The sequence below is a fragment of the Suricata suricatta genome, chromosome 12, assembly GCF_006229205.1.
Source record: "Suricata suricatta isolate VVHF042 chromosome 12, meerkat_22Aug2017_6uvM2_HiC, whole genome shotgun sequence".
Classification (NCBI taxonomy): domain Eukaryota; kingdom Metazoa; phylum Chordata; class Mammalia; order Carnivora; family Herpestidae; genus Suricata; species Suricata suricatta.
In genome coordinates, this window is record NC_043711.1 from 16044459 (window position 1) to 16054941 (window position 10483).

Below are 10483 nucleotides of genomic sequence, written 5' to 3' on the forward strand. Positions count from 1 at the left end.
CTGCCCCAGACACCCGGGTCACGTGTGGAACCCCCAGGCCTCAGACCTCAGCAGGGCCGTGGTGACGCCTCCTCCCTCTCTCTGCACAATCACCACGCTGACTCTCAGGTGACACCCTGAGACCACACCCAGGTCGAATGCTGGCTCGCTGCTCAGGAGCTCTCCTCTTTGGTAGAGGCTCTCCAAGATGCCAGGGAAGCACTGGGCTCCACCTGGCAGGACGGCTGGCTCTCGGGCTGGGATGCCCGCACCCCCTCCTTCCCGGCAGGCAGAGCACAGCCAAGGCCTGGGTGTGGCCGAGGCAGGCGACTGGGGCATCAGGCTGGGACACTTCGGGGCTCCAGGCTACTGCCACTCTCTACTGGGTGGCTCTCTACAGGGTCGGTGGATCCCAACCAGCATTGGCAGAAGGGGCAATGAGGAGGAGGGGGAGGTCGGAGGAGAGGCCTGGTGTGTGAGTCAGAAACGGGAGGGGAGTGGGCCGGGGTGATCACGGGGCCGCCAGGACGCCCAGGGGCGGCACCAGGCACAGAAGTATGAAGAAGCCTGCTGAGTCCCAAGCGCAGGCCTGACTCAGGTGATGAGCGACCCAGTTCTTGTAGAAACTAACTTCTGTATAAACTACAGGATAGTTTCTGTGACCAGAGCCAATGCCCCAGCTCACAATCCCCACCTGGACCCACGTGTCATTAAATTCACAGACCAGGGGACCCCCCAGAGTCTCCCTGGAGAAAGAGGAAAGAAAAAAACCACAGGGATGGAAGAGAACTGACATCAGAACTGTCTGCTTACACTGCAGGGCCTGGGGACACAGGTGCGCACGGGGCTTCCCCACCACCTCCCCTGAACCCCCGCCAGCCCTGGGCATCTGGGAATATTTGAGAGTTGAGAACTAAGTGAAAGCTTTCACATCCTCTGAGAAATATTCCTCCTTCCCAGGTGCTCACGGAGGTGCGGCCAGCACGCCCCAGTGCAGCAGTAGTGCTGGTCATATATGGAAATTCTCGTTGGATCCCCTGTTCCTCCACTGCCCCTGAGCTCCCCCACGATCCTGTCCAAGCCTCCATGACCCAGCAACCAAGGGGGTCTCTCCCGGCACAGTATGCAGCCTCCGGAGTGCTACTAAGGCTGGTGTCTATTCTGATTGGTCAGTCCTGGGCCTCAATGGATGTGAAATACTTTTAATATCAATCCTGCATGGGAGATCCCATGATTCTCACCTCTAACCTGAAATTCCCTGTGACCTTAAGCCCACATATCCAGCACCATGCAACTGTCACTTCCCTACCTCCAGACCGTCCCAGACATCCCATATACGTCCCCCCCCCCCGCCTCACGCAGAGCACAGCCTGTCCTCCCCCGGACCCGTGCTGGGGGCCCCCGCACCAACCAGCTCAGCCAGAAACCCACAGCCCTCCTAACCTCTCCCTCGCCCCACCCTCAACAGCACCCAGGCACCCAGAGCTCATGATTCAACCCCGGGCACATCTCCTTCACCCCCTCGCTGCACCATCCTCGCCTACATGATGGAAACAAACACCTAGCCCACAGTCTTGCCCAGATGACATCTAGAAACTGGGACCAGCACTCCAGGCCACGCGTATTCCGACTCCAACCCTCTTCTCTGGCCACATGTGCCATCTCATTCGGTCCAGACTTGGAAAACATTCCCTAAACATGACAAGTGCCTTCGGGCCTCTGAATCACTCACATGCTGCTCCCTCTCCCTACAATGCTGTTCTCATTCCAAGAAATCCAGACACTCCGCCTCTAGGATCCACCTCCAGAAGGCACTTGGTGCAGCAGGAAGGCGGTGGCCCCAGGAGTCCTGCAGGCACCCACGGGGGGCAGCTGAGGCTGACACCTTTGGACCCCACCTCATCTGTATAATGGGTGCGGTGTCTATGTGGCAGGGTTATGATGTGGGTCCGCAGGGCTAGTGGCAGTAAATGTCCACACTGGCTCACACAGTAAGGGCCACAGAGGAGGAACTCGGTTAAATAACGCTATTATTACCTGCCCCAGGCTTCCCCACACCTTGGCAGTGCCCCCAGGGCGGGCAAGGGCTGCTCCCTTGTGAAGGAACAGGCCAGGCCAGCCCTGGGGAGCCATGAGGGGTGAGGAGGCCCTGCTGCTTGCAAATGGGGAGACTTGCAGGGGACGTGCTCACCGCAGAGGCCACAGCGGAGCCATGAACTGACCTTACAGAGAGACCCCTCTTCTCATCTTGATAAGCACAGATCATCCCTTTTCTCACTCTGCTTGGGAGCCTTCCTAACTGTGTCCGCAGTATCCGGTTGCATTTCTTTTGGTGAAGAATGTGTCACTCAGTCTCCTGAAGAGGAAGTGGCATCGGTGCTAAAACTGCAAAGAGACAGGGACACACGCAGGTGGCTTAGTCGGTTGAGCTTCTGACTTCAGCTCAGGTCACAATCTCACAGTTTGTAAGTTCAAGCCCTGCATCAGGCTCTGTGCTGACAGCTCGGAGCCTGGAGCTGCTTCAGATTCTGTGTTTCCCTCTGTGTCTGCCCCTCTTCCACTCTCTCTCTCTTTCTCAAAACTAAACAAACATTAAAAAATATTTTTTAAAAACTACAAAGAGACAAGTCAGGGTCTGCATGAGTGGAGAGAGCCCCCCAAACCTGTTCTGGCTCGGGCTCGGGGCGCTCACACTCTGTGCCCCATCACAGGACCTCGGGGCAGCAGGTACTGTCCTGGGAACACAGCAGGTACTTCCACGGAGGGACAGCGCATCACACTAGAGCTGAAATCCGTGCTGGAAGGAGCCCACCATCCCTGGCACCTGACCCCCTGAGCCTCCAGGTGCTAACATTGCCACAGCCATTCTTTTTTTTTTTAACGTTTTTATGTATTATTGAAAGACAGAGCATGAGCATGGGAGAGGCAGAGAGAGAGGGAGACACAGAATCCGAAGGAGGCTCCAGGCTCTGAGCTATCAGTACAGAGCCTGATGTAGGGCTCGAACTCACAAACTATGAGATCATGATCCGAGCCGAAGTCGGACGCTTAAGGGTCTGAGCCGCCCAGACGCCCTTCCCACAGCCATTCTTAATGCGGTTCAGTTACTCCCTGGCAGTACCTCGTTCTGGGAGAGAATCAGCCTCCCTGCTCCCCGCCCCTCTAGCTGCGGCCAACCCCAAGGCCCGCCTGTCAGTCTCCCCTCCTTCTGCCTGTTGGCCCCAGCCAGGCACCCAGCACTGTGTCCCAGGTTGTGCTTGGAAAGCCCTCTCCGGGAGGCACACAGGCTGAATGGAGGAGGAGTAATTCACAGCGAAGGCCAGCAGATGGAGGGTGACGTCATGTCTCAAAGTTATATAGTCAAAAGAGCGATGGTAAACAACTCTTCAACTGGAATATGCGTGTCGCTTGGAATTAGGATATAACGACTTGCCTCCCAGCCTCACTGTGTATTTCTTGTGGCTGCGAGAGGAGGACATGCCCTTCACATCCATCCGGAGGGTCTATACTCCCCTCCCACGTTCTTCCCAGCCGGGCCCTTGTCTCCTAAGCCAGCCATCAGGCACCTGCCTGCCTGCTCACCACATTCTGTCCCCAAGCCCTGACCACCGTCGCCAGTGGCCCTCCAAAGGACGACCCAACGCTACCAGAGCAGCACCTGGGAACTTGGTAGAAAGCCAAATTCCCAGGTCTCACTCTAGGCTCAATAAAAACTAGGGGGCTGTGACTTCCTTTCCAGATGAGGAAGAAGAAGCTGAGGGAGGGGGAGACAAGACTGGCTCCAGATCACAGAGCCGGCCCCGGGGACCCAAGCCCGGGGCCGCCGACACTCACCCAGGTACTCAGTGGGCAGCTGTCAGCGCCCACTGACTGGCGATGAGGGAGCCTCCGCACACGTGTTTACCCTTGATCTACAGGCTCACCTGCCAGGGCCACTTCCTCCTGGGGCACTCCACCAACTATCCTCATAGACCTGTGGCCACATCCTGGTTGGTTCACCAAAGAGAAGGGACTGGAGGTGAAGCCGCTGTCTCCTGCGGCCCCCTCCAGGCCACAGCCAGGTTTCCTCTAAACCCTCCAAGACAGAGTCTGACCCGTCTGTCTCCCCAGCCAAGCAGCATTCCCTTGTGGCCTCCCAGGCAGCCTGTGCTTGAGGAGAGAACGTTTGGGATCCAGTGGTCTGGGTGGACTCCCAGGCCTCTCCCACTGTGAATACTGAAGACCCTGGAGCTGTAGTGGATCCTGGCATCAGGAGTGTCAGGTGCCCTGGAGGCCAGGGTGTCTCTGGGCTTCCTGAGGTCAATGCAGGACCCGGGCTGGGGCTGTGACCCTTACCTGGGGAAGACCAGTGAGACAGGAGCTCACCGGAGCACACCACTAGGCCTGCTTTTCCCCTTCCACCCCCGCACCCTCCCTGCGCCCCTCGCCCCCAACAGCCCAGCCTGGCCTAAACCCTTCCCCACCGGCTCGCTGCTTGCCGCTGGCAGGGCCCCACCGAGCAGGGGCTGGAGGAACACAAGCCAGAGCAGGTGGCCCAGGAAGCCCCCTGGATGCCACGGAATCGCCGGTGCCCGCACCCTGTCGCGCGCCCCCTCGCGGCGGCCCGCAGCCCTGCCCTCACGTTGGCTGGGACTGGGTGCGGGATGGGCGGGGAGGGGAGGAAGCGGGGGACACAATTCCCAAGCCCTAGATCTCCAAGATTCCCACCTCCCTGTTAGTCATCGAAAACCAATCCAGATGTCATAGCTTTTATCTACCTTAAAATAGAGATCTGCTGGCTTATGCATCATAAATAGAAAATGCAAAACCAAAGACCAGTATTGAGTCCTAATTTGATCACATTTGCAATTAATTCAGTGTGAACGGGTTGAACATACCAGACAAACAAGAACTTTCACATTATTCAAAAAATGATGAGGTCCAGAAATATACTGAAGAGCTAACTTCATCTGTAGTTATCTGAAGAGATAACTTTAAAACGAATTAAAAAGAAAACGTTATCTAAACTATCTGGAGATAACTTTAAAAAGAATAGGTACATATATATTGAAAATAAAGGGATAGAAAATGAAATACCAGACAAATCTGATGCGAAATAAAAGGTGGGATAGCATTTTTTCAGATCCTAACATCTAAGGCAAAGATCACATTGGGGCAGAGGAATTTTTGCTCGGTAAGAATAAGAAATAACCAAGACGATACCAGAGAAGCCCTCAATATGTAAAACAACAGCTGACCAACTTCATGGGAAACCAGAGTTTTTGAAACATTCCTCTTAAGAAGCTGATAGCTTATGGAGCGCCTGGGTGGCTCAGTCGTTAAACGTCTGAATTGCAGCTCAGGTCATGATCTCACCGTTCATGGGTTTGAGCCCCGCATCAGGCTCTGAGCTATCAGCACAGAGCCTGCTCTGTACTCTGTGTCTCCTCTCTCTGGCCCTCCTCCACTTGTGCTCTGTCTCTCTCTGTCTCTCAAAAAATAAGTAAATGTAAAAAAAAGTAGTGATGGATTTATGTAAATAAGTAAATGTAAATAATAAGTATAAAAACAAGAAGCTGACAGCTTATAGAGGCCAAATTAAGCAAAATTATAAGATATTCAGCTCTGACACCTGGTAAGATTGACCTGATAGCAGTATGATGATTTTTTTTTTTTACAACCACCAATGGAGAACGTTCATTCTTGCTGAGTCCACAGGAAATGTTCAGAAAGGCCACAAAGGAAGACTAATAAATTCAAGGAACCAATGTCAGAGCTTCTGTTCTTGAGCCATACATCGTTAATACTAAAATCAACTTTTACAAAAAATCCCATAGTTCTAACACAAAAACAAAACCCTAGAAAATGACCCGCCTATTTAAAAGGAAATCAGGATGTTGGCGATGATGTGGAGAAAAGGGAACCTTCTTGCGCTGCTGGTGGGAATGCAAACTGGTGCGGCCGCTGTGGAAAAACAGTGTGGGGGTTCCTCAAAAAGGTAAAAACAGAATTACCTCATGACCCAGCAATTGTACTACTACGTATTTACCCAAAGGATACACAAATATTGATTTGAAGGGGCACATGCACCCCAATGTTTATGGCGGCATTACCAACAATAGCCAAACTATGGACTGAGCCTAAATGTCCACCAACTGGTGAATGGATAAAGACGTGGTGTGTATATGTGTATATATACATGTATGTATGTGTATATGTATATTATATATGCAATGGAATATTATTCGGCCATCAGAAAAAGAAATCTTGCATTTGCAATGACATGGATGGAGCTAGAGGGTATTATGCTACACAAAACAAGTCAGTCAGAGAAAGACAAATACCGTATAATTTCATTCATGTGTGGAATTTAAGGAACAAAAGAGATGAACATAGGGGAAGGGGGAATAAAAGACAGAGAGAGAGAGAGGAAGCAAACCATAAGAGACTCTTAACTATAGAAAATAAGCTGAGGGTTGCTGGAGGGGAGGTAGGTGGGGACAGGGGGTAAATGGGCAATGGGCATTAAGGAGGGCACTTGTGATGAGCACTGGGTGTTATATGTAAGTGGTGAATCATTAAATTCTACTCCTGAAACCAATTTTACCATATATGTTAACTAACTAGAATTTAAATTAAAACTTGACATTAAAATAAAGGAAACCATGACGGAAATAATGACAATGTAAAGATGACTACCAATGAAAGCACTGCATATGAAGTCACATATGATCCAGCTATAGTAGTTCTAGAAAAGAATTTATAGCTTTGAATATCATAAAATAAAGAAGACTGACAAAGGAGCTAAATACGCAACTCAGAAAGTGAAAACGACCAACAGAGTAAAATCAAAGACAGGGTTTGGGAGAAAGAAAGGGAAAAACGGGAAATAACAGCAGACGTCAATAAAGACAAAATTATGAAGATGAACACAGAACTTTGTTCTCTGAAAAACTTAACAAGAGACATTCTAGTAAGACTGAATAAGATAAAGCAATGAAAAATACAGAATAAAGGGAAGTAACTTAAAGATATGACAGATAGGGGCACCTGGGTGGCTCAGCCGGTTTAAGCATCTGACCCTTGGTTTTGACTCAGGTCATGATCTCGTGGTTCATGAGTTCGAGCCTTGCATCTGGCTCTGCACTGCCTCTCCCCTGCTTGCATTCTTGCTCTCTCTCTCGCTCTCACTCACTCTCTCTCTCTCTCAAAATAAATAAACTTTAAAAAAGATATGACAGATACTGATTTTAATTATAGAAGAATATTTTTTAAATTTTTTAAAATGTTTTATTTATTTTTGAGAGAGAGAGAGAGACAGCGTGAGCAGGGAAGGGTCAGAGACAGAGGGAGACACAGAATCTGAAGCAGGCTCCAGGCTCTGAGCTGTCAGCACAGAGCCTGACGCAGGGCGCGAACCCACGAACCGTGAGATCATGACCTAAACTGAAGTCAGACACTTAACTGACTGAGCCTCCCAGGTGCCCAGAAGAATATTATTAAACACATGTGTTCACTTGTTCTTCTGGCCAAGATAGACTAATAGGGATTGTAAACAACCAAAGACAGGCAAAAATATGGAACAGCAGTTTTCAGGCCACAAAGGGTAGGACCACAGACAGATGGAAACCTGATGGCCTCTGCTTGCAGCCTTGAGAGAGTTTCCAGGCTGCAGTTCAGAGAAGGGGAACCTAGGCAGAGCCCCACAGACCTCCCTCAGGTGAGCAAGTGAAGCTGGGGGCCAGAGGACCCCCAAGACAGCTCTGCATGGAGAGGGGGGAGGGGAAAGAACTCCGAGATCTTCAGAGTCTCGCCTCTGAGTATTCCCCAGCGTCTGGGGCAGTGGATCGGGGGCAGGGAACTACCTGTAGCCAGAGAAATAACCACTTGAGAGGATCAGAAGTAACAATGGCCGGTGCTCACACGGGGCCAGAAACAGTGCCTGTTTCCATTAGCCAGACTGGAAAAACTCAAGATTCACAGAGCACTGGATGGTATATTCAGAAAGGTCTTGCCTCGGCAACAGGAAATACTGGTTTCTAGACTAGATCCTAACAAGTCTTTTTTTTTTCCTCTTTGAGAGGGAGATGGCACAAGTGAGCAAGAGGCAGAGAGAGCGGGGGAGAATCCCACAAGGGGCAGAGAGAGAGAGGGAGAGAAGCAGGGCTCAAGCTCACCTGAAGTGGGACTCGAACTCAAGAACTGTGAGATCATGACCTGAGCTTAAATCAGATGCTTAACCGACTGAGCCACCCAGGTGCCTTCTGTCTAACAAATCTTTAAAGGGAGCCCTGAAAATATCAATTACCAAGTAATTTTACTGCATCCCAAATAAAGCTCAAGACTATTTCTAGGAGGGATGCCTGGGTGACTCAGTCAACTAGGCACCTGACTCTTGATTTCGGCTCAGGTCATGATCTCACAATTCGTAGGATCCAGCTCCTCATCCTGGCTCCTCATGCTGGCAGAATGGAGCCTGCTTGAGATTCTCGCACTCCCTCCACCCCTCCCCTGCTCATTTACTCACTCACTCACTCTCTCTCTCTCTCAAAAATTAACAAGTTTAAAAATAAATATAAAAATAAAAATAGAACAATGTGGGCTGCGCCCAAATACATGTGTCATTGCGCTCCCAAAAGGAAGGTGCTGGACCGAAGAGGCAAAAATACTTAAAGAAACAACGGCCAGACATTTTCCACATTTAATAGAAACTACTCTCTAGAGATTCAATACGTTCAACGAACACCAAAGAAACAAGAATGAAACTGGACAGGGTGCATACGTGGCTCAGTCAGGTAAGTGTCTGACTCTTGATTTCAGCTCGGGACATGATCTCACAATTCATGAGATCAAGCCCCAAGTCAGGCTCTGCACTGACAGCACAGAGCCTGCTTTTGGGATTCCCTCCCTTTCTCTCTGCCCGCCCACGCCCACTCATTGTTTCCCTCAAAATAAAATAAACTACAAAAAAAAAAATCCAGAATGAAACTAGACAGAAGCACGATTTAATCAAATGGCACAAAACCAGTGATAATGTTAAGTAAGAGGAGGTGAGAAAGGGAAGGGTGACAGATATCTCATCAGAAATGACACAAGCAATGTCCTCAGCTGAGGTCGAGATGGCGCTGTGCCTTCTCGTCACAGCTCACAGTGTACACACGTGTCCTGTCCTGATCTATCAAGTGCCGCAGTTTTTCTTTCCATTTTTTGTGCTTTTTTTTTTGCTGGTGATTTTGTTGTGTAAAATGACCCCCAGGCATATTGCGTAGGGGCTGCCGAGGGTCGCTAAGGACTCTACGCTGTGAGGTGTGCTGCAGAGAAAACAGATGTGAGGGTAGCTTCATGGAGACATGATTGACACTTCTTTTTTTTTAATGTTTTTTATTTATTTTTGAGAGACAGAGAGAGACAGCATGAGCAGGGGAGGGTCAGAGAGAGAGGGAGACACAGAATCTGAAGACAGGCTCCAGTGCTCGCTTCAGCAGCACATATACTAAAATTGAAGACAGGCTCCAGGCTCTGAGCTAGCTGTCAGCACAGAGCCCCATGTGGGGCTTGAACCCACGAACTGTGAGATCATGAACTGAGCCGAAGCCAGAAGCCGGACGCTTAACCAACTGAGCCACCCAGGCACCCCATGATTTACACTTCTGCTGGCTGTGAGTTCAATGACAACGAACCAACAGAGTATATTCAGTGAGACACCTTTAACCAGAAACAAACAGAAACTAACGTTATAGATTGACCACCTGACGACAATGTTGTGAGAGGAGGTTCCCAGGAATCTGCTTCTGTATTTCTCTGAGTTGTTGTTCAGGATTTGCTAATCCGATGCTCGTGGCTATTTAGCAAAACATAAAAACTGCAAAAAAAAACCACACAAAAACACAAAAACAAAACAGTTATTTCTAGCAACCGACCGGATTTTGGGGTGGTTGGTCACACAGCCACAGAGAACCAAGCCACTTATTGAAACTCAAAGTGTCCCATGTTGGCCAGGCCATGGGTGTTGGATGGAGCTCCCCTGAGACAGAAAGCCAGGGTCTGTTGAGGGGGGCTCTCAGGAGGCAGAGCTGGGGGGGCAGAGCTATGGTGCTCAGCTGAGGCCTCAGCTGATCCTACCAGAAGCTCTTCTAGGTTGTCCCCAAGTGAGGCAAGAAACCTGGCCCTTTCTGTCCCCACATGTCAATCATCTGCCATGGGCTACGCCCTGTGCAAGGATGTAACCTTGAGTGGGTCCGTTCCTGCCGCTGGGCGCAGCTTTGGTGGGGGGCGCAGCCCTGAGCCAGTATTCCCAGGAGCCAGCGAATGATGTACTTTCTCTGCACGTGCGAGTTAGCGGGAAACCCACGTGTCCCTACAGGGCACCTCTTCCGGTTGGATCCCGTGGAGTCCTTTTGATGGGATCCTGGTCGTTTGGAAAGCCTCCTTGCTACCTGGTGTGACATGACGTTTTCATCTCCTCTTACACATTTCCTGCTCCACACCTGGAGATTTTTACACCTGGTCTCTCTCGGGGACGGGG